General features: G+C 44.8%; 2 long non-coding RNA genes across 2 annotated transcripts in view; one reads left to right on the top strand and one right to left on the bottom strand.

Moving 5' to 3' along the window:
• Nucleotides 1-228: 228 nt before the first annotated feature.
• LOC309639457 lies at nt 229-14,118 on the bottom strand. The gene is made up of 2 exons (XR_014251664.1): nt 10,927-14,118; nt 229-10,893 (listed from the first exon to the last, which is right to left on the bottom strand). It is a non-coding gene; the product is annotated as an uncharacterized lncRNA (long non-coding RNA).
• Nucleotides 14,119-14,578: 460 nt separating this feature from the next.
• Nucleotides 14,579-22,560, top strand: part of LOC309639442 — a 40,121-nt gene continuing 32,139 nt past the window's right edge. Inside the window, exon 1 of the long non-coding RNA XR_014251645.1 lies at nt 14,579-21,761. This is a non-coding gene — a long non-coding RNA (uncharacterized lncRNA). The remainder of the gene's footprint in view (nt 21,762-22,560) is intronic.

The following is a 22,560-nucleotide window of genomic DNA, read 5'->3' as shown; positions in this document are numbered from 1 at the left end:
TCCAGAGTTCACAGGTCAGGTCAAGTTTCTTTCTAATGATCTACAAAAGAAGCAGCATTAGGGAGATAATGAACTCCAGGGGCTTGCAGACGTGATCTATGGCCGGGTGGCCATGGGGCCGCCCAGCGGCAGGCAGGGACGGCTGCAGGCAGAGTTCTGTCGTGGGCCTGTGTAAAAGCTTGGCCGGGCAACAAGCCGTAATGTAATCAAGGCGGTCTCTGGGATGACTTTTTATTTTTTTTTAAAGACTGCGGGGTTGCCGAGGTTCTCGGTTGCCAGAGGGTGACTGTGGTGGAACCCTGTGCATGCGGTTTGGTGGAGAGCTTCTGCCTTTCTGGGAAATGGAGATAGGCCAGGCCAGCACTGTTCATCACCTGGCCTGGCAGGGGCTGGGCAGCTTGGGGGAGGGTGCAGACTGAGGAGATGTGACCTAGAGGCTGGTCTGCTTCAGGGGCTCAGGCCACAGCATGTCGACAGGGGAATCCCCCAAATCATTGGGTGGTTCCACAGCTGGAGGTAGAGGACTTTTCCCAGGGGTACCCCTAGGTCCCTAATAAAACTGAGAGGGACCAAGGTTTGGGGGAGAGGGAGGGGAGAGGCGGTGGAATGGGACAACTGGCCCAGAGACAATGTGAAGCAAAGGCAAGGTGAGTGGCTAAGGTGGGCCCAATACAGACTCCAATCCCCTTCTGACCTGGGAGTTAATGCAGGACCACCTGGCTCCTGGCTTTGAGCCAGATTGGAAACCCAGACCTGCCTTCCGATCATTGCCCAGAGACATCAGATCCCAGAGCATCCATCTTTCATCTTGAGAGGAATTTGCTCTTCAAAGGCCTTGAGATCTTCTGAGGTAATGAGATGCTCTAAAAAGGTCTGCCCAATTCACTACATCTGAATTGGTCCAGCCTCCCTGTCATTGTTTGAAGGGCAATCAAGGAGGTGCTCCCATCCTCTAAAACAGCTCTCAGAAGGGCCTGTTCATGATGCCTGAAATTCCACCATTAGAGACACATTCATTTTATAAATCATCACATTCTCTTTCTTTTAAGATGTAAATCTGCCCTGCAGGTCACTGGTTTACCAGTGGTTAATTTGGTCATAAGTGGTCCCAGAGGGAGAAATACCAGATAAAGATGTGGAGAAGCCACAGCCTGGCTGTCTTCTATGTCATGGTGTGAACAGGGGCTGTTGTTCATCCTTGAGGGTCCCCTGAGGGCTTGCGTTGGCCATGAGCCTCTGGCAATCCTCCCTGGGAGCTAGTGAAGGAAGTAGGGGGAGAGAAGAAGGAGGGTAGGGGACAGAAAGAAGGAGAGGGAAGGAAGGGAGGGGTAGGAAAAGAGAGTCACCCTCAAGTTGTCTTGGACACTTTCAGATCTCCATGCATTTGAACATTCTGTTCCCTGTTCTTCCTGCTGCCCCATTTCTGCCCTGTCTGTCCAGCAAACTCCTGGTCTTCCTTGAGATCTCTCCTCTGCTGGAGAAGTGTTCCTGAGCATCCTTCTCTTCTGCAGTTAATGCTGGATTCTTTGCATCACCACTGGGCCATGTATGTGGATGTACATGATCAGTGGATCTTGTGATAGTTTCATCCTTGCTTGACTGAAGCCTCTTGAAAGCACATGGTAGGCTCTCAGTAAGTGCTTGTTGAACTGAACACAGGCAAAACAGTCTGCTGCTGGGGTTCATCCCATTCCATGGATGCCCAGCCAGGCCTGGGGTGAGCAGATCACCCCTAAGGAGGCCAGAAGTGAGGGTTGTTCCTGAGAGGGAGTGAGGACAGGAGCCAGGGAAGTTTCTAGAGGGCCAGGCTGGGCTAAATGACATGATAGGATCCTAACCCCTCTACAAGCTTTTCAAAAGGATGGCACAGGGTATAGCCAACACCAAGGCAAGTTTTGTCGGGGAAAAGAGCACAGAGGGGCAGCCCATGGTGTATGAGGCAGCAGGAGGGCCATCTCTCCTGTTCTATCGATGATGGGATCAAGGGTGGCAGGGTTAAGCTGTCTGGATGTCTAGGAGACTCCCAGATTCCCCTTTGTTCCACGTGGCAAACCTCCTTTCTGTACCCTCCATCCCTGTCTTCTTGAGTCTCTGTCTTGTTTTGGGCTCAGGAGGCCTTAGAATTTCAGGCTCCTGCCCTCAGGGGCAGCTGTGACCCTGGAATGCACACCTAGTTCAATCCCTACAAGACAGACACACACAGCATTTGGAGGGAGGTGTGGGGAGACAAGAGAGCTTTCAGTGAGCCTGAAAACACGGGTAACCAACGGTCCGGGATGGCCATTTGGGAACAGTTGCTAAGGAAGATGTGATGTCAGGACACTGTGGAGGAATTTATGTAAAAGTTCCACTGAGATGGCACCTTTGCCCCATCCCCCTCCCACACTCACCACCCCTCCATTGACTGCCCCAGGGGCTTGGCTGCTGGGGAGAGGGGCTGTGTGCTAACTGTCGATCGTGCACCCCATGCAGTGGTGGGAACAGCACACGCTAAGTGGTTTGGATCAGTTTTGGTCGTTGTCACAGGAGGTGTAAAGAGCCCCACAAACAGGTTTGTAACAAACTCCTTCTTCCCCTCATTAATCTCTTGAAGTGGAGGGAGGGAGAGAGCCAGGCGCACAGCAGCGTGTGTACATTACTGAATTAACCAGGCATGTAATTAGCGCTCAGGTACTCAACAGAGGTCAAACCATTCACGATTAGTCAAATTTAGCTTTAATGCCCTAAGTTGGGGGCGCCACCGTGCCGCCCAGGTCCAGAGCTGCCTCATCGCCCACAGTCCTCGGCATCCCCTCCCTCCCTTCCCCTCTCTCCTGCTCGTGGAATTCAATGTTTGGGGCATTTGTGGATATTTATGGAAATTTGTGTAACTGTTCCAACTGCTGTAAATCATGTTCTGACAGGGAAAGTCCGTGATCCTGGTGCTTGGATAGCAAGGAGCCTGCAGGGGCCAGTTGTGGGAGCAGTTAGTCTTCTCTTCTGTTTTAGAATCTTCTGTGAAATAGATGGAGATGAATGCGGTTATTAATTACATGTTAATGGGGCCTTGGTTATAAAACCATCTTTGTAATCTGTGTGGGGAATTTGTCTACCAGGTGACACCATGTTCCAGCAAAGTGCTTTTGCTGCAGAAGGAGATACATGAGGTCTTATCACAAAGGTACCTTGGAGATTGTCAGGATCCACCCTTTCACTTTGTAGATGGGGAAACTGAGGCCTAGGTGGGAAGCCGTTTGTCTACAGTCATCCAAGTAATGGTAGAGTTAGGATTTCTGGCTTCTCAACACCGCGTGGCTTTCGCTAGACTCCTTGAGTAGGATCCGACCTCATCCTGTTCTGAGTTCTGGTGGTGAAAAGTCAGTGTTCTGGGAGATTTCATTATATCAGCAAGCCCAGTGAGGGGCTAATACACCTGTGGGGGGTCGTCCTCTGGAGGTGGGGTGTGGTGGGAGAAGAGATACCTGCTTTCTCCTCTAAATAGAGATGTCCTGTGTGCTCTTAGGAGCCTAAAGGGGAGAATGTGAGTGAGTAAAAGTAATGCATGACAATCTCTCAGGTAGGGAGAGCTTCTTATTCATGGATGTGGGGAGATGAACAGCTTAAGATGGAGTGGAGTGACTATTCCATGCTGTTTCAATTATGTCTCCTAGAAAGAAGATAGAGGACAGCTGGTGGAAACAAAAGCAGAGAGACTAATCAGTTTTCTTGACTATTTCATCTCTTTGGGAAAAACGGTACCAGGTGTCTTCAGAGTTTGGATTTCTAAAGTTGGCTACCCCATCATCTAAGTACAAGGTTCTGGCCTCAGTCTTTCTTTTCAGCCTCATCTCCTACATCTTCCTGGTAAATATCTTCCCCAACAGGCAAACCAATTAATTGTCTAGAACATGGCCTGCCTTGTGTTTTTTTTTTTTTTTTTTTTTTTGGTTACCATTGTCCAGATCTACTCTTGTTTTTGGAATGCTCCTCACTAACCCAGCCTGGTACAGTTCAAATCTCACCTCTGTCAGGAAACCTCTTCTAACTAGTGCTTTCACAGAAAGCACTCCAGGAACCTGGAGGCCTTCACATTCCTAGGACATCAAATGGGGTTGACCTGATAGCCTCTGTGGCTGGACTGCCTACCAGGGAAAGACCACGTGGGGAACATGTTGGAGGGAAGGGGTAGGAGCAGAGAGGGATGAGAAATGAGGCTTAGGCTTGGTCCATGGCTCCAGGCCAGCACACAACTTTGCCAGCTTCAGACTTTTGAACTTGAATTGTTGCCTAGAAAGGATGGTAGTTGGTGACAACGGGCTTATTCCTAGAGCGTAGACATTCTTAATCAGCTTTGTATTAATTTGCATGTGTTTATATGTTCACCTCCAAGGGGTTTAATACTCTTTTAGGTGTGTTTGCCTTATCTCACTGTTGAAATTATTCAGAGTTGGAGCTCTGTAAGCTTCATGGGTTTGGCCAGCATGCTGGTGCTCAGGTTTTTCTGGATTCTGCATGTCCTGCTATTCCAACCCCATCTCTTCTCTTCTTTCTTGCCCTGAGCTTAGGGCTGGAGGCAAGAGGTGATTAGGTAATATCAGTGATGTGAGATCACCTGACCCTATGCAAAAGCATGCCAGGATCTCCTGTAGCCCACTGTATCTACTTCTCTTTAGAAATGTTCAGCTTTATAGCACTGTCTCCTAATTTCACTGTCTCCTGAGTCCCTGATGTTTGAATCATATCAGAAAATTTCAGTGAGTTCTAAGATACCCAGAGTCCCCCCATTTCCTGAGTTAAAACTGGCAACTTCTGTTTGGTTTAGCTTTTATGCAAAACCATGACAAGTGAGTTTCATGCCACCTTAGGACAGGACACGTCTCTGAGCCTCTCGTATCTGAGTGGTGTGTGCCAAAAATTTCTTATTTGGGTACTCGTTGATGGCCTTGGTCTCCCATTCTTGAATCTGTTCCTTTTGATAAAACACATTCTTTAATTAAAAACGTCCTGCAGACACCACCACGGCGGCTCATTCCACATTCAGCAGCAGCAATGCTGGAGGACGAAAAGTGGGAAGGTTGAGGGAAATGGCTGCGGCCCATAACTTAATTCCTGTGCATTAGCCTGTCCTGCATTTGCCCTTTCCAATCTTGGCTTCTTTGCTAGTGAAACAAGCAGGATTAGTGCATAAGAGAAGCTGGGGTCATAATTACACCCTATGCGACAGGGCAGCAGAACCACCAAATAAATCCCTGGACAATCATTAAAATGGCCCAATGCATTACACAAATTAGAACAGGCTGGGACTTTTGGGGAGAAGGGAGGGGAGTGAAGAGCCAGTATTTAAGTGTTCTTGTAAGCCATCTAAGATATTAATGTTGCAAAGCTCCTTATGAATATTTAAGGACATAAAATGGAGCTTCGCTGCAGCCCCACATCACCACAGAAGCCTGTAATACAGTTGAGCCCACTTAAGAAGGCAGAGCCTGAGTCCATGGCAGATTGAAGACAGATGAAGCAGGGCTGGTGCATTTGCAGGGGAAATGCTTGGCACAGGCCAGTTTAATGATGCTGCATTATACCCTCATAGAAGAGGATTTAGTTAAAGACTCACAACTTTTATGGGTGGGACTCCCTAGGGGTTATTAACCCATTTCCCACTCCCCAATGATTTTAGAAAATTGACATGATCCCTGATTGAGTTTCAACACAGAACCAATGAAGTCTTCATTTACGCATTCCATTCAAGTCCAGGTTGCACAGAACCTTCTTGGAAGTGGAGTCCTGGGACCTCTTGGCTCTCCAGACAGGGATTTCTCAGAGCTGTATTTGTGTCCCTTTTAAGCTGATTCCTCTTGGGAGAACATTGGCTCCAGGTTCTTCTTAGGAATGGATGGAGTCCCCTGGATAAAAGCGAAGGGCTGCTCTGCTGGAAGAAGTGTCAGTTTTCCGAAACCAGGTTGGCTGGCATCTTTCCCAGGATCAGACCTGGTGTGCCCTTGTGTTGGGAATGGAAGTGTGGGCTCCTCTCCTGTAGGTGGTTGGAGACACAGAATCAGTGGGACTCAGGGGAAGATGTTGGGTAAGGACACTGAAGTCTTGGTTCTGGCTTCACCTCAGTGCATGGTCTTACTTTCTGTCCTGCTTTCCCCACCTGTCAAATGGGAATAATATTCTTGGCAAGTCTGTCCATCAGTGGAATAATAGATGTGGGTACACTTAGGAAGAAGAGTCCTATAGAATAGGTCATATTCTGTAGATATAGGAACAGTATTATTACTTCATCTATTTTTTCATGTATTTGCCAGTGGTTCTGCTTTATCCCACTTCATTCTGCCTCCAGATAAAGGGAAAAAAGGAAATGATCCTAGCCCTGCCCACTGCCTACCACCCCCCTCCAGACCCCTGGCCGCCTCTTCTTAGGATTAAGAAACCTGTGACCTCTTTTGCAATTACTGGCTGGGGTGGCCTGTGAGAAAGCAGAGCAAGTGCTTGTCTGAGTGGAGGGGTCTGAGGACACCTTTGTTACATAGTGATATTGGGGAGGGAAGGGAAAGGAGCTACAGGCCCCAGACAGAGGGACAAGAACACAGCACGAGGGGCAGATGGACAGATGGCCTGTGCTAGTGCAGGTCAAGGTAAGACTGGCTACACAATGTTCTGGACTTTTAGAACAGCACTTGTCCAGGTAAGTTTTGGGGTTTTTACCCAAACGGTCTCAACAGCACATGGGAGGCCGTGAATTAGCAATGTATTCCTTTTCTCAGAAGCTCACAACAGAACAGGTATTTTATCTCATTTTTTTGGAATTTTGGTCATGATAACTACTATCTATTGAGAAACCACACAACCACCTAAGAGGTAGATATTATTCTCTCCACTTAACATATAGAACTCAGGGAGGTCCACTCTCTCCCTACCACCCTGCTCTGTCTCTCTTTCTCTCTCTCTTTCTCATTCAGGTACATACACAAAGGTGTCATTTTCTTAAAAAGGATTTTCTACCTGGCCCAGACCTTTTGACACCCACTGACAGCCCTCATAGACACTTCCTGCCTGGCTAAACCACACAAGAATCTATAAACCATTCGTTAGAGATTTATTAAATCTAAACGCATCAAGCCCTAACAACAGTCAGCCAACCTGGGTTCAGATCATATCTCTTTACTTACTAGCTGTGTGACCTGCACGATATACTTCTCCTCTCTGAGCCTCAGTTTCCTTGCGAAAATGGGGGAGGGGGATGATCAGAGTACCTGCTTCTTTGAGTTAATGGGAGGATTGAATGAGATAATGCCTGTGATGTGCCCAGGACGAGGCACAGATTGCACGCACACTGGGTGGTAGTGATCATCATCTCCATCACGGGCCTGAGATTCCTCCAGTACAGATTCATTCCACTGCAAGTTTAAAACTCAGACACCTGGAGGAAAAAATATCACATGTTAAGGGTTTATCTGCCAACAGTGTTATAACTAACATCATGAGGTATGGCTTGGACAACCACTACGGTGTCTTTCAACTTTGATAATTTCTATTGAACATTTTAGGGTGATTGGAACCTTAGAGGAAGTGGTCACAGAAGAGGTGCCTAGAGACACAGGAGGGAGAAGTCAAGAGATGAAAGAAAGCCTGTTGCAAAGAGGATGATCTTTAGGGGGAGTGTGTTTCTTGAGGTTTCTGGGCCAGTCTGATTCTTTGCATGGTGGTCACTTTGAATCATTTTCATTAGCTGTTTGAGGAAAAACTAAGCAAAGATGACTTTTCCCCTGAATAACATGTGATTTGCAAGTACCATCGATCAATCTCTCGATATGAATTGTCATTAGTATTTGTTGGGCACTGTGCTAGATAATTTGTCATTGAATTCTCATTCACAGGTACTATCGTCATCCTTATCTTACAGTTGGTGAGACCAAGCTTAAGGTTCGTACAGGTAACTGGTAACGTTGAGTTTGACTCCAGACTGAATCTAGAGCTCTGCAAACACCACTGCCTCCTTCACGTATGTTTAACAGAATGTGAGGCTTTCAGCCTGGCCCCAAATTCACTTTGTAGTTGCAGCATCCAAGTGGTTCCTGTCCTCTACAAACTTATCATTCAGAAATACTTAATGCCTACTGTGTGTCGGGTGCTAATGTGGCCTGTGGTTGGAAAAGATGCTACTGCCCCACCACTACTAGGGCTCGAAGGGTTGGGTTGGGTTTGTGTTAGGACATCTGTACTCTCTCAACTCCTCTGGTCTGAGGGCTGCACACATTCAAAGTCACTGTCTTGGAGACACAGTCTGGAGCCAGGGATCAGAGGGTTCCTCTTTTCATATGAAACTAACTGGCTACCAGGCTGCAATGGCAGTTCCCTGAGGGTTATTGGATCACAGACTCATGGGGCTGGAAGAGTCCTTGATCTCATCAGCACTTTAACCAGTACGGTTGCACCGGCCAAGCTGAGGAAGACAAGATAAACAAACACATGCAGCGGAGGGACCCCTATATATGGACAGTGTATGGTTTATATCACTCTTGCTTGGAAAACTCTCATCTTTTACCTTTGCAATCTAAACTCCATTCTTTTTTTATAAAACTTTTGACTGTTTCAGCCCTTGCTCATCTCCTTTTCCTTCAAATGTGAGGGCCATTTATAATCTGTAAACACATTATTGTATTCTTTTGGTATTCTCTAGTTGTTTCATGTGGAAGGGTTTTGTTTCTACTAGGCTCTTGTATCTGGGATGGTAAGTGCTTTGAGAGGCGGATTTGTTTTCATGAGCATAGTGCCTGTGCACAAGAGGTACTCAGGAAATATGGACTAGTTAAAGAAGTGAAGGAATAGAGAGATGCTATCTTCTCCTCTCCCGAATTTCCCATTGAATCTAGCACAGGACGGAGCACATGGTGGATATTCTTTGCTACAAATTACCCTCCACAGATTAATAATTCCTCCTCCTCCTCCCCTTCTCCTCCTCCTCCTCCTCCTTCCTCTTCTTCTTCTTCTTTTTTGGCAACCTCATGCCCAGTATCCAGGGGCCATGGAGTGTGCTGCATGGCCTGGGAGGAACTGTCCCACCCTGCTTACCTGCCACTGAGGTTTGCTAGCTTGTGCCTCTTGTCAAGAGATGTGTATGTCATGGTGCACTCTAGGAAGACAAAGATGTGGCTTCCTGATAGGCCCAGTGGATTTGGGGTAAAAGAACCTTAAAACAGCCAATCATTACTGGAGGTTCCCCTTAGGATTCCAATGAGGGACAGCAAACCAGCCCATGGTAATTAGAAAAAACATGAAGTCTTCCAGGTGGACTTCAAAGATGATCTATTTCAGGGATTTTACAATTTTTTAAAGCTTTTGACCCCTTCCTCAAATGAAAGCTTACCTGGAAGCCTGTAAGTTGAATTTTAGTTTTTCTGATTGAAGTGGAACACGGTTCCCAGAGCCTTGTGTTCCTGACTCCTAGAGGGGCTTGGAGAACCCCCGAGCTTCTTGGATGAACACTTTGAGAATCAATATTGGTGACTTTAGTGAATAAGCATCATTCATTTTGGTGACCCAGCATCTAAACTGGCTTTCCATTCTGGGGCAACATAATACAGATACGGGTGCATTTATCAAAGATGTTTGATTCAACACACTAGCTCGAGTATCTGGGATTTCTAATTTTTTTCTTAGAGGGCTTACTGAAACCACACTCAATAATAGACTATAAGGAATGAAAATAAGATGCAAGAAAAATTTGATACAATGTAAAGAATCAAAAAATTAGGTAGACAAGAAGGTTGACATAGATTTATCATATGCAACCTGCTCACCCATCCATTAATTGTATCACCCAACATGGATTAGAAGATGCTTCCTTTACCAAGGCACTGGGAAATACCACGATGGGGAGAGCCAATACCCTTGAAGAGAGCTGCAGTGGCTCTTATCTTTATGCCGAGAGTGCTATAGCTGAAATGGGATCCTTGATTTCACTGGGGATTCTAGTATTCCCAGGGGAAGAGACCAAGGAGTGACACTTTACAAACCTCCAGAGGCAAGGTGGTACATGTATTATTTAATGTTCTTAATTGCAACATAATCCATGCTGGCTGGCTTAAGCAGAAAAGGGATTTTATAAAAGGATATTATGTACCACGCAGGATACAGAGCCTGGGGCTGTGGGGCGGCTTTAATGAGACACCACTGCTCCTTGGCACTGGGAATTCTCAGGACTGGACACCAGATGCTCCGCACTCTCACCATTGCAGAGCTGGCTCTCTCCACAATGTGTCTGCCAGATGTCAGTTCCACTGCATTCAGCCTCCTCTTCATTTTGCTCACTTCTGAATCCAGTTTTCACACGGCTCTGTCTGATTTGTCAGAATCTAAGTCACATACCTGCAACCTAACTGCAAGAGAATTTGGGAGCATGAGAATTTTTAGTTGGGCACATTACTGCACTGCGACAAATTTTGTTTCTGCTAACAAGGAAGAAGTGGAGAGTGACCATTGGGGAAGCAGCTTACAGTGTCTAATACTGCATGAGTTCATACAGGCAGCAGGCTAGTATGGTAATAAGAATATCCTCGACCCATAACTACCTTTGGCTAACTGATTATAAAGTCATTTGCACTGAAATACATGGAAAGTTTTTTAAAAGCTCCTTGGTCCATATAATCAAAATAAACAAACAAGCAACAAACGCCAGATTCAGAGAACAGAATTCTCTTTTGAGTCACCAAGTATGGAGACTATTGTTCCTCACCTAATTCCTAAACTTGGGCCAGAGACTCAGAGCCCAGATACCTTTGAGGAAGGATCTGGCAATTACACCACAAGTATATACTGCAAATCCTACTCCTGGCTGTTTTCAAAGAGATCTGGAGCCTTTTACCAAGGTAATGGTGACTTGGTGGTAAAGGAGACATCTATACCTTTTTAGACCTTTCATTGGCTCTCATCTATACCTTTTTAGACCTTTCATTGGCTCTGAGCTAATTCCTGGGGATACAGTATACCACTGTGATCCAATGGTCAATGGGGAATCTTATAGGACTTAGGTGATTAATGGAACTTTAGGCATCATAGTTGGCATCAAGTGGACCCTCAAGTCCATTTCATGTTATTTTCTCAGTTTCTGACTGTATAGTTGGAATAGATATATTTAGTACCAGGCAGAATTAATACATTGATTCCTTTAATGGTTTCCTTGTTAGAAAGTTCCAAATAGAAGACTTAAAGTAGTAAACAAAAAGCAATACTCTAACCCTGCAGGAAATCATTAAGTCTCTCAGAGACTCAAAAGGGCAGATGTGGTGATTCCTATGACAACCTCATTTAAATCACTTATTTGTTCAATGCAGAAAGTGGATATAGCTTGGTGAATGGAAGTAGATTATTATAAATGTGATGAAGTGGCCTCCAATTACAGCTCTTCCAGATATGGATGCCTTACTGGATAAAATAACCCAGCCCCTGACACTTACTCTGCAGCTATTTACAGGCTGGTGCTTTTTAAAAATCCAGTCCCAATAAGAAGACACAGTTTAAAAAAAAAAAAAAGAAAAGAAGACAATTTGCTTTCACTTGGCAAGGATTATAGTACACTTTATTGCTCCAGCACTCCATCTCTACGTTAACAATTTAGTCTACAGAGATATTTAATAATCTCTTCATCCTCCAAGTCATCAAGTTGATTCAATATATTGACAATATCATGCTGATATGACTTTGAGAGCAGGAGATGTACGTACTATAAGATACCTCGGTAAGATACATGAATGCCAGAGGATAGGTATTGAATCCCATGCAAATATAGGCACTTAATGATCAATAAACAATTTGAATTTCTCTGTAATATCTTTTTGCAATATAGACATATTTTAAGTAAAATTTTATACAATTTAAATCAGTATGTTGTTGCTGTTTTACATTTTTCATTTATCACAATTTTATATATGCATTTATATATATGTGAACATTTCCAGTTTTCACTCCTACTTAAAATGCCATAATCTGCTTAGCTTTGCTGTCCCATTAGAGCTTAGGTTGTTCCATTTTATTTCTCTTGATGCTAAGTACTATTTATATAAATGTCTTCATATATACATATGTGTGTGTGTGTGTGTGTGTGTGTATATACATATATATATTTGGGATATTTCCTTAGAGTATATTCCCTAAAGTGGAATTACTATGTCAAAGGGTGTGAGTTTTTGCTACATATTGCCCTATTGCTCTCTAGACAGACTGAACCAGCTGAAAATGCTACTGAGGGTACATAGTCATGTTATTTCCCCACAGTCCACGCAATTGGATTTTATATGTTTTATATATTTTGCTTAAGTTTAATATCATGTAATAATACCTTAAAATCATGTTAAAATGCATTTTTTTAATTGTTAGGAAGCCTGTGCATCACACAATGCAACATTATTCTTTGTCATTCTGTCATTTGTTCATATTATTCTGGTCTCCTTGGCAAGTTTGTAAGCCTGTCAGTGGTGAAAGCTGTGCATCACCCATATATTTATCCATCTGTTCATCATTTCTTAAGTGCTTATTATGTTCCAGTCTAGGCACTGTGCTAGGTTCCAGGGATAATGGAGAATAAAATGTAGTGTTTATCCTCAAGGGGCTCTTCTGTTGTTGGAGAGAAGAATAAGATCAGTGGTTATAATTCAATGTGAATTAAAAGTGCACATAGTATTGATGAGGTTCAGAAGAGGAGCACAAGAGGGGTTTCCCTAAGTTGTCCTTAGGGGAACCATGGAATACTTTTAAAAGGACCATGCTTATGTTCAGATATCCAACCCTCAAGGAGGGTGAACCAAGCTTTAGAAGGGAACTAAGTTAGGTATAAAAGGAATGAAAGAGAGAGCACTTCAAAAAGAGAGAGCAGTACATGTACAAAAAGGCACCGAGAAGTGAGCGTATTATGTTACCTCCAAGAAGTGAAGCAACAGGGACACATTTGGAGAATACTGAAAAGTTGGGTGAATTCTGATAGGATGTTTTTGGCTCCAAATAATAGATAACTGATTTAACTGATGTAGACAGTGAGACAAATCTGTTATCTCATTAAGCAAGAAGTTCTGAGGTAGAGCTGCTCCAGAACGGGCTAATTCTATGGCTGGAAAATGCTATTAAGTACTCAGGTTCTTTCCATTTTCTGCTTTGCCATCCTAGTGGGCTTCCTTCATGGTTACCAGATGGCAGTGTCACTATTCAAACATCTTTGCAGATAGAACAATGTGGGGTAGAAGAAAAGGGACTGTCTCTTCCTTGTGTCTCTTTATAAAAACAAGGAAAATTTGCCCAAAATCTCCACAGAGGACTTCCCCCTCCTTGGCACACATGGGGTCTTATACCCATCCCCAACCAAACTCGAGCAATGGTAGGGGCATGGTCTTGAAGGACTTAGAGTTTTTTAGGACTTGCTTATGAATTAAGAATAGGATCACCTTCCTTGAGAGTTGGAACTGATAAAAATCAGAGATTATTTAACAAAGAAGAATGGGGAAAGGCGTTTTGGCTAGACAACCAATTGTATTTGCATATTAGGGAACATATTGGTTCCCCCTTAAGGCTGGTTGATTCACTGATTGCCACTTCTGAATTATTTCCTGTGGAGACTCTATCCTTAATCAGTTTTGAGCCATGTAGAGTTCAAGTGGTAATGGGACAGTTATAGCAATGTCCTCCTTCCCTGCACCTTCCCCACCCCCAAGTAAAACAGTGGGTGAAAAGAGATTAATAGAGTCATTAAATAAATATTTATTGTATGCCCACTCTGTGCAGACGCAGTGCTAGGGGTCATGGATACAGAGCAGAGTAAATGAAGCACCCAGTCCTGTCCCCAAAGAGTTCATGATGATAGTTGGGGTGAGGAGATAGGTGAAGGGAGTAGATAGATTCATACACTGATAGTATGAGGTTATAGATACAATGATGACAGCTGTCATTTATTGAGCATTTGCTATGTTCTACCTAAGAACTTTACCTAGTCTTCTCATTTAATCTTTATAGCTACCTTCATTTATTTTCCCCATTTGGCTTTGAGAAAAGTGAGCCTTAGGATTAGGTGCCTTGTTCAAGTCTTCCTGCTGGTAAAGGTGAGAGCCAGATCTCAAACTGAGGTCTGCTGAATTAGAGCCCATGTTCTTAGCCACTCTGCTATGTCATCCCCCAAACACCAAACAGCAAACACCATGAATTCCCAGAGGAAGGCTATGCTCATGCTGTCCTGGGTAGGGTTGTGAGTATTCTGCAAAGGAAGTACAATGTGGGCTGAATCATGGAAGGCCAGAGCAGAAGCCAGATGAACAAGGTTGGGAAGGCCTTGTAGTCAGCAGGAAGAACATGTACAAAGACTTGGAAACATGGGAGAGCAGGGAGGTGGGGTATGTTAAGAGTTGGGACTGGAGAAGTAGGGTGGACCAGATGGAGACAGGCTTGTATCCTGTGCTTAGAAGTTTGAATTTGTCTCATGGGCAATGGATATCTTCTGAAGTTTTGGAAGCAAAGTTGGGTTCTAGAAAGACCAACTTGGTAGCACTGTGGAAGATGGATTTGGAGGGGACATGATCCCAGGGAGACCAGCTAGGAAGCTGTTTGTGATCCAGATGAGAGAAAATAAGGGAGGACAGTAGAATAACTGAAAAGACATTTTAGAGGTAGAATCAAGAGGATTTGGTGATTGATTGATTTGGGGGTAAAAGGAAAAGAAGATTAAAGGATGACTCCCATATACCTGATTTGGGCAACTAGACTGATAGTAATGCTGTATATTCAGGAATCCCTGTATTGTGGGTGACAGAAACTCAACTCAGATTAGCTTAAGCAAAAAGAAATGTAAAACACCTATAGCTGGGGAAAAAATGACATAGCTCCTAGAGTTGAGGGAAGAGATGTAGGAATGAACCAAGGGCTCGATACCTCTACACCATTGTCTGTGTCTCATCTCTTCCTGTCTCTGTCCAGCTGTTTCCACATGCCAGCAAAGATGACCACTAAGAGCTCCAAATATGCATCCCCCATTCACCCACCCCAGTGGAGACAACTTCTCTCACCCACAGGGCTGCTTGAATCATGAGATCACCAGTCCCTGTGTCCAGGGAAATAGGCTATTGTGGTAGTCAGTCCAGGGTCATCTGCTCAATTCTGTGGACAGAAGAAAGGAGATGGTGCAGAATGAATCCAGCAGCCCGAGATAGCAGTTACCTTGGTTCCCTTCAGATGCTGCTGACCAAGAGAGAAGGCAATGGGGCAGCAGCATTAAATGGCTCTCAAGCCAGTTCTGATTTAGATGTGTGGGATTCACAGCATCAAACCACTCAGCCGATTCCAAGTGCCATAATAATTTATTGAAATCAACATGCTGGTGAGACAAGGAGCCTGACAGAGAGCAGATGGCTCCCACACAGAAAGGCTAATCAATTTTGACAAACAACAGCCATCATAAAAGAGGGGAACGTACACAGCATGCACACACTTCTGAACAGTGCAGAGACAAAGGCTCCTGCTTGGCCTGGCCAGGACAGGGAAATAGCCTCTGTGAGGCAGTATCATGGGAAAGCCTGGGCATTTCAGATGCTCCCCGCTGACCTTACCTCCCACCAGTCACCCACACAGATCTCTGCTCCACACACACCTGACTCTCCAGACTTCTTCAGACCCGCCTTAGGTTTTCCCACTTCTGTGCCTTTGCTCACTCCCTTCCTTCTGCCTGGGAGACCCTGTTCCTTCCCCGCTTTCTGTCGCTTAAGAACTGACCTAGTCCTCAAGGTCCAGCACAAGTCCTCTCTCCTCCTAAAGACTTGTGTTGTTAATGCTTCATGGATGTGTTTGTAACTAGTCATCTTCACTAGATTAACCAGATGGCAAGCTTCTTGAGGACAGGTGACTCGCCTTTCACATCCCTGCATACCCAGGAGGACCCAGCACAGAACTGCAAACTAAATTTTTAATGAAGGATCATTAGTTTGCTTCCAGTCTTGGGGTGGGGGGAATCACATTCCTTAAGAGATAGAACATCTGCAGCATACAGTAAAAGATTAATGATGTTAATATATTAAAATCAGCCTTTACAAATCAATAACACAGGGCAAGAGACCCAATAGGGAAGTCAGCAAAGAAAATTAACAGGAAATTCACAGAACAGCCCATACTTATGAAAAAGGTCAATTTTACTAGTTATGGAGGAGATACAAATTAGGACAATGTGATTCTAATTTTTGCTTATCAAACCAGGAAGATTTTAAAATGGATTCTTTCAGTGTTAGTAAGAATGCGGTGAAATAGCTAGTCATTTGCTACAGCAGGGACTGCGTATGGGTACGGCCTTCCTGGAGATGAAGGTGGCAATTTTTATTGAAAGTCTTAAAAATGTCCATACTTTAAAAACCTGTACTTCTACTTCTAGAGTTTTAGCCTAAGAATGTAACCAGAGCCGCATACATAGATTAGGTATAAGGATGCATATCTTAGTATGCTGGTGAATGATCTTGCTGATTCTCTCTTATTCAGTGTCTGGAAGTCAGCCTCAGAAAGAGAAGTGGCATTTATGCAGTTTTTTTCCCATTTGCCTGACTTGACAATCCCCAAAAATCTCCTGAAAAAACTCCTGAAAAAAATCTGACTTGACTTCTCTTAAAAACAAAATCCCTGACAACTGGTTGATGCCTGCTGGAATATGGTGACCAGCTTCCTTTCCATTGGTTTGAGATAGTCTACTCTCCCTGGAGGACCTACACCCAGCATCTAGCTACTGCTGTGAACATTCCTGTTTCCCATGTAATACTGAAACTTTCATCATTTTCCTGCTCACCTATCAGGTCCTGGGGGTTTTGAGGGGATCTGATACACTGTGTTAGAGGCTGACCTAGTTAGTGGGGTACAGACAGGAAGCAGGAACCTCATTTTATTATTGTTTAGGTTACTGAAGCACTGTCAACCCACCCAAATATCTATCCGCCCATCCACCTGTCCATCTATCTATCCCCCCCAACACTGATGGAGCACATGCTATATGCCAGAAACTGTGCTGGGTGTTGGGTGCTAGGTTTACACAGGTAATGGGCATGGTCCCTACCACCAACTTACTCATAGTTCAGGAGCATGATGAATTTTAAAAAGACAGTTCATTGTTTCTTCTACAGATCAGTACACACAAAACACTCTGGAGCACAGAAGTGGGGGATCTAATTCAGGTGGTGAGTCAATGGTGAATCCCAGAGGGAGAGCCTGAACAGGGCTTTCAAAGTTGTCTATGAGTTAACTTCGTAATAGAAAGAGGAGATAGGGACATTTCAGGGAGACCCAATAGCAGGTTTCAAGGTCTGAAGTTCAGAGGAAGCATGACTGCGGGCTTTGGCAGTTAAAGGAAGGAATAGAGCTGGAAAGGCAAGGAGGCATGAGGGCATCAATGTCTCCTTGGAAATGCCTGGGAGTTTAAGCTTTATCTGGGAGGCAAAGGGTGGGGGGCATTGGAAAGTTTATGGGAGAGGAGTTTTAAATATTTTTGAGAAGTCAGGCTGGTAGCAGGGAAAGGGTGGGTTGGGGGGGCGTGAGGCCAGTAAGGACACGGTTGCAGGGATCCAGAGAGTCAAGAGATGTTACAAAGGCCAAGTTGACAGGACTCAGAGAGAGGAGTGTGTAAGGTGAGCGGCATGGCAGGGAGGAGGGGCAAGGAGGCATCATCAAAAGCTCGCAGGTTTCTGGTATGAGCTGGCTCATCTAGATTTAGACGTTGTCGGGGAGGCAGAGAAGATGCTTCTGCCCTTGTTGCATTTCCTGTGGAAGCCCACTCAGCGTCCAGCCCTCCCCTCTTTCTCTTCCCCTTCTAGTCTGTCTGCTGGAGCTCTTTGGACGTGGCTACCCTGGATGGCCCAAACATAGTCCTGTGCCCGGGGCCAGCATTCACACAATTTCCTGGACGACAAATGGCTTTCCCATCAAGTTCCATAGCCTGGTCTCAGGGATGGACAACTGAGGACACTTGTCCCTGCCAAGAAGGTTCCTGAATGGAGTCTGTATTTCATTTCACAAAATTTTGTTGAGGGAGAGCCTCCTTTGTACTTAACGTAGAGTAGGGCACTACGCAAAACAATCATTAGATATTGATTGCACTTTCTATTCTACTTTCAAGGCCCAGTTTAAGTGACAGTTGTCCTACAAAATCCTTCCTATGTCCTCACCCCCACCCTGGGTTCCCATGGGTAAACCTCTATTACATTCCATTTTGTATTGAATTATCAGTATTTGTTCAAGCAGCTATCCCTTTGGATAGACTGGAGTTCCTTGGGGTCAAGGACCACATATATTCCCCTTTCCCCTCCATCATATGCCCGTCCAGTCCCCATCTTTGCTCTTCATCATCCCCTAGCATTTTGAACAGTGTTTGATACAGTTAGTACCTGTCACTGGGACTTCTAACTAACTTCTTTGGTGGGGTAGTGCAATTGTTTATTTCTTAACCACGAACAGTCAGTTGCTAAGATTGTTGGGGGTCAACACAAAAAGTTTTTAAAGCTCGTTGCTGTGGACTGAAGCTCTTAACACTCTGCCTGGTAACCTGATTTCCTCTGATTGGTCTGGCCTGCTCGAGGGAAGCCATTTGGCCTGGAAATGTGATGCTTTGAAGACGCCATGGGAAGCAAAACACTTGGCTTTCCGCTTGGGAATGGGACTTGTGCCTTTGAGACCTGTCTTGGGAAATCAGCCGGAGCAACATAATTGCAATGAAATTACCCCAGATCACACCCACACATTCATTATGAGATTCCTTATTGACACCTTGACAATTTGTTTCAGAAGACATTATTGCATATTCCTCCCTCTGGAATAGATACAGATGCATATAGACATTCGAGCCCACACATAATGTACATGCATATCGGTGAATTTTTATTATATAATTATATGAGGCTATCAATCAGTTTTCATTTGGAACTGTTTGCATTTATAGTTCAGGAAGTTATTTAAAATCAAGAGGTGGAGAAGAGAGCATGAAAGAACTAAAGAGGAGGCACTGGATTGGGAAGCCAGTGAGTGTGTCTTTGCTATTTGGGAGCTGCATCCCCCTGTCCCCCCACCTATTCCTCCCTCTTTCACTCTACCATGTCTTTCTACTGGTGGGGACTCAATCCTGGGCAGCTCCCATAAGAGGAAGGTATCAGTGGAAGAGCTCCAAGGAGAACCTCCTCAGGGTCATAAGGTGCCATCTTTGGCCCCTGTAGGCTTTTCTGTTGGGTCTGGGGAAGCCTTATGGCCACATTGATCTGCAAAGGGACCACTGACTGCCAGATGTCCATGAAGATCAAGCAAGATATTTTAGAGTTGGGCTTTCCAAACTTTGAAAGTCATGACACACATGAAAATGAGAATCTTTGTATGGTACACTGTAGTAAACTGAAGGGGACTTGGGGTTCTATACGGGCCTTGGGGAAAAAAGTCATTCCATTTTCTCTATATTATACAAAATGAAAGAGAACATACAGTATATTGGGAAAGACAATATATATGGAATCAGAATAAAATATTTTCCTCATTTTAATGAGAAACTTGAGCTTGCTTCCTTCCATGGATGTAACTGTTTCATATCAGGGTTTATGTTTGAAATGGATACACACCATGCCTGATCTTTTAATGATGATCTCTACAAATTCTTGGTAGTCAACCTTGATCAGAAACTTTGTTCGCACAAGTGGGTGATAAAAAATTTAAAGCCATTTTTATAATCATTAAAGATTCATAACAATTGAAATTATATTTAAAGGATTCAACAGCCTTCCTTATATTTCATTGACAAATGTAGTGTTGAAAGTTTTTGTGATGATGCAGGTGGGTTTCAAGTCCAACTGAACTCATTCATGTCAAGGATTCAGAATAATGATGGCATTCTCATTTGCAGAATGTGGATAGGGTGTGGGAACTTTCACTCTGCAGCTGGCTTGGCTGACACTTGAAGGATACAACCACTGCGAACAGACAAAAGTATAGGTCACATGTGAGTTCAATCCAGGGTCATTGCCACTATATCCACCATTAAGCCCCACCCAGGCTCTCTGCCCCTTTTCTCTAATTACTGCCTTTTGGGCTGCACATGGTGCCCCTTGGCATGGGAACTGCTCCAGCAGCTCATTAGACTTTGTATCAGACAGGGATGTACAGCCAGTTGCTAGAGTAAATATCCAGTTGTAGGGTATCTCATTGGTCATTTTCATTGCAGCTCTGAAGAACTGCATGGGTCAGATGTCCCACTTCTGAGGAGCCACAGACAGGTTGCTTGTGGCCACAGGGGACCATCCCCAGGCACTCTGTCTGCCCCATGCTCTTAAATGCCCCGTGCATCCCATCCCCAGGCCTTCGCTCATACTTTGATCCTTCCCGGAGTGTTTTCTTGTCTTCTATCTTCACTGTTAAGTCCTACCTGGTCTGCAAAGCCCCCCTCAAGCCTTTCTCCTCTGCCAAGTCCTATCTGACTAATGTGTCCCACAGAGACCCACCTCCCTTGAACTTCTGGAGTCTGTCCATAGGCAGCCCTGAACTCACAGTAATTTACATGGCATTTTAAAATCTAAATGTGCTCTTGTCTCAACTAGAAAGTGAACACCCAAGTGCACCAGTGTCTCAGGGGAGGGGCCCCGATCCCAGGGACTCAAGAAGAGACCATATCTTGTTCATTCCTGCACGGTGCCTTGCACAGGTCAAGACATATTATCAAAGTGATTGATAGGAAGCAACTTGCACACAGTAAAAACGATTCATAATGATGCTGTTTAATAAATTCCATCAAAAATAATGATTTTCAGCACCAACTTTTGTGCAACATTCAGGGAATACCAACAACTTCTCAGAACAGAGAATGCTTAAATCATAACTGCCAAAATGTGCCAGTGTTCCTCTTCTCCCCTTGTTGACTAGTCAGATAAATGCTCGATTCACTGTGATATGACAGGCTCATTAGCGTTTTCTAAATACACTTTAGCAGCCAGTCCAGAGTTTTCATTTTGACCAAGGAGATTTCTGCTCTAGGGAGGGCTGTAGAAATGTAGGCTATTTTTGCACGGAGTGAGCTGAGCCCTCACCACCCTGACTCTCCCTGGAGAAGACTTTGCCAACTGGGTAGTGGGCAAAGCTGCAGGTCCAGGAAGGGGCTGGTGAACAGCCTAGTTAGGGGCCCTCTAGGTGGCTGAGCTTGGAGTTCAGAGCCCTAGTTCGCCTGGCTGCCTGTTTTGCTTTTTTCTTAATTTAAGTTTGTGATTGACTTATTATGTGCACTGGCACTTTTAAGAGATTCGAATAAAGCACAGTGAGAGTTCAGAACAAATGTAAATGGCCTCAAAGAAAAGGGAGGGGATAAAAACGACAATAATCTTTTTTAATGACTGTAAAATGTGGGAAGGATAGATCATGAGCTCTCTGCATGGGGCCCTCGTCTGATCTCAATCCAATATTGTAATTTAGACATGACTTTTTATTTAATTTCTGACTGAGAAAGGGAAATTAGAAAACAGCATCATCTCAGCTGCTTCTTTATAATGAACAATATTTCACAGTGCCAGCCCTGGAGTTACCTTCAGAACTTCTTTTATGAGGCGGATGTTGACTCCGGTTCTAGGAGAGCTTGAATTTTCCCACGCACTGGTTGCTTGAGGAGCAAAAGTGGAAGTACGGTTTTTAATTAGAAGCTGGTTTAAGGCTCAGGCAGCCCACAGGCTTGCAGGTAGGGGAAGGGAACAGCGAGATGATAAAACAAGGCCCTGGAAGACACCAAAACCTGGATTAGGCTGTCCTGGACTTCCGTACATGTAAGTAACAGTTGCCTTTTAATCTCCCCACCATGTTTATTTATTTAATTTTTAAATCGGAGGGGGATTTATCCAATCTGTAATTAACCCTTGCATCTGGCCAAAGCAGTTCTGCCTACTGCCCCTCCACTCCCTGCTCCTGGCCACTAAATACATAATGGTCTGATAAATATTTAAGCAGCGTTGAGGGAGATAATGCGAGTAATCCATTAGAGCCGCCACCTGGGCTGGCACGGGGGAACCGGTGGCGCTCGAGTGGATGGAATAAGTGCTAAGATCCCAGGCTGGGCAGCAGGCTTGCTGACCGCTGGGGGTCCTGCATGCCGAGCCTGGCCATGGGGAGACAAGACATTGGAGGCCCTGGGAGCCTTTGCTCCCACTTTGCCCCCGCTGAGCCTTTGCCTCTGCCCGCACGGGTCAGCCTCACTGTTGAGTGGGATGGGGCGGGGCCCATCTTCTGGAAGGGGAATGGCAGGAACTCGCCCCCATGAGGTGACCTGGGACGTCCACCCTGTGGCTGCAGGGGACTCTAGGACAGCCCGCTGCCCACCTCCATCACTGGGGCAACCACCAGCCCCAGTTTGCACAGGACAGTCCCAGGTTATGCTAGGTGTCTGGCATGGGTATTAACAGTGCCCTTTTCCACTTTCAAGAGTCCCACTTTGGACAATAAGTTATATGATCACCCCACCTCTGATCTTCTAATAACATGCTTCAGAATGATGGAGGGAGGCGGGAAATCATAGCAGCAATCTCCCTCACATGGTGTACCCTAAACACAGCCATCAAAATGAGCCAA

The sequence above is a fragment of the Balaenoptera physalus genome (assembly GCF_965194825.1).
Source record: "Balaenoptera physalus genome assembly, chromosome: 12".
In the NCBI taxonomy this organism is placed as follows: domain Eukaryota; kingdom Metazoa; phylum Chordata; class Mammalia; order Artiodactyla; family Balaenopteridae; genus Balaenoptera; species Balaenoptera physalus.
Note: the sequence above shows the minus strand (reverse complement) of the source record. Positions and strands in the feature narration are given on the sequence as shown.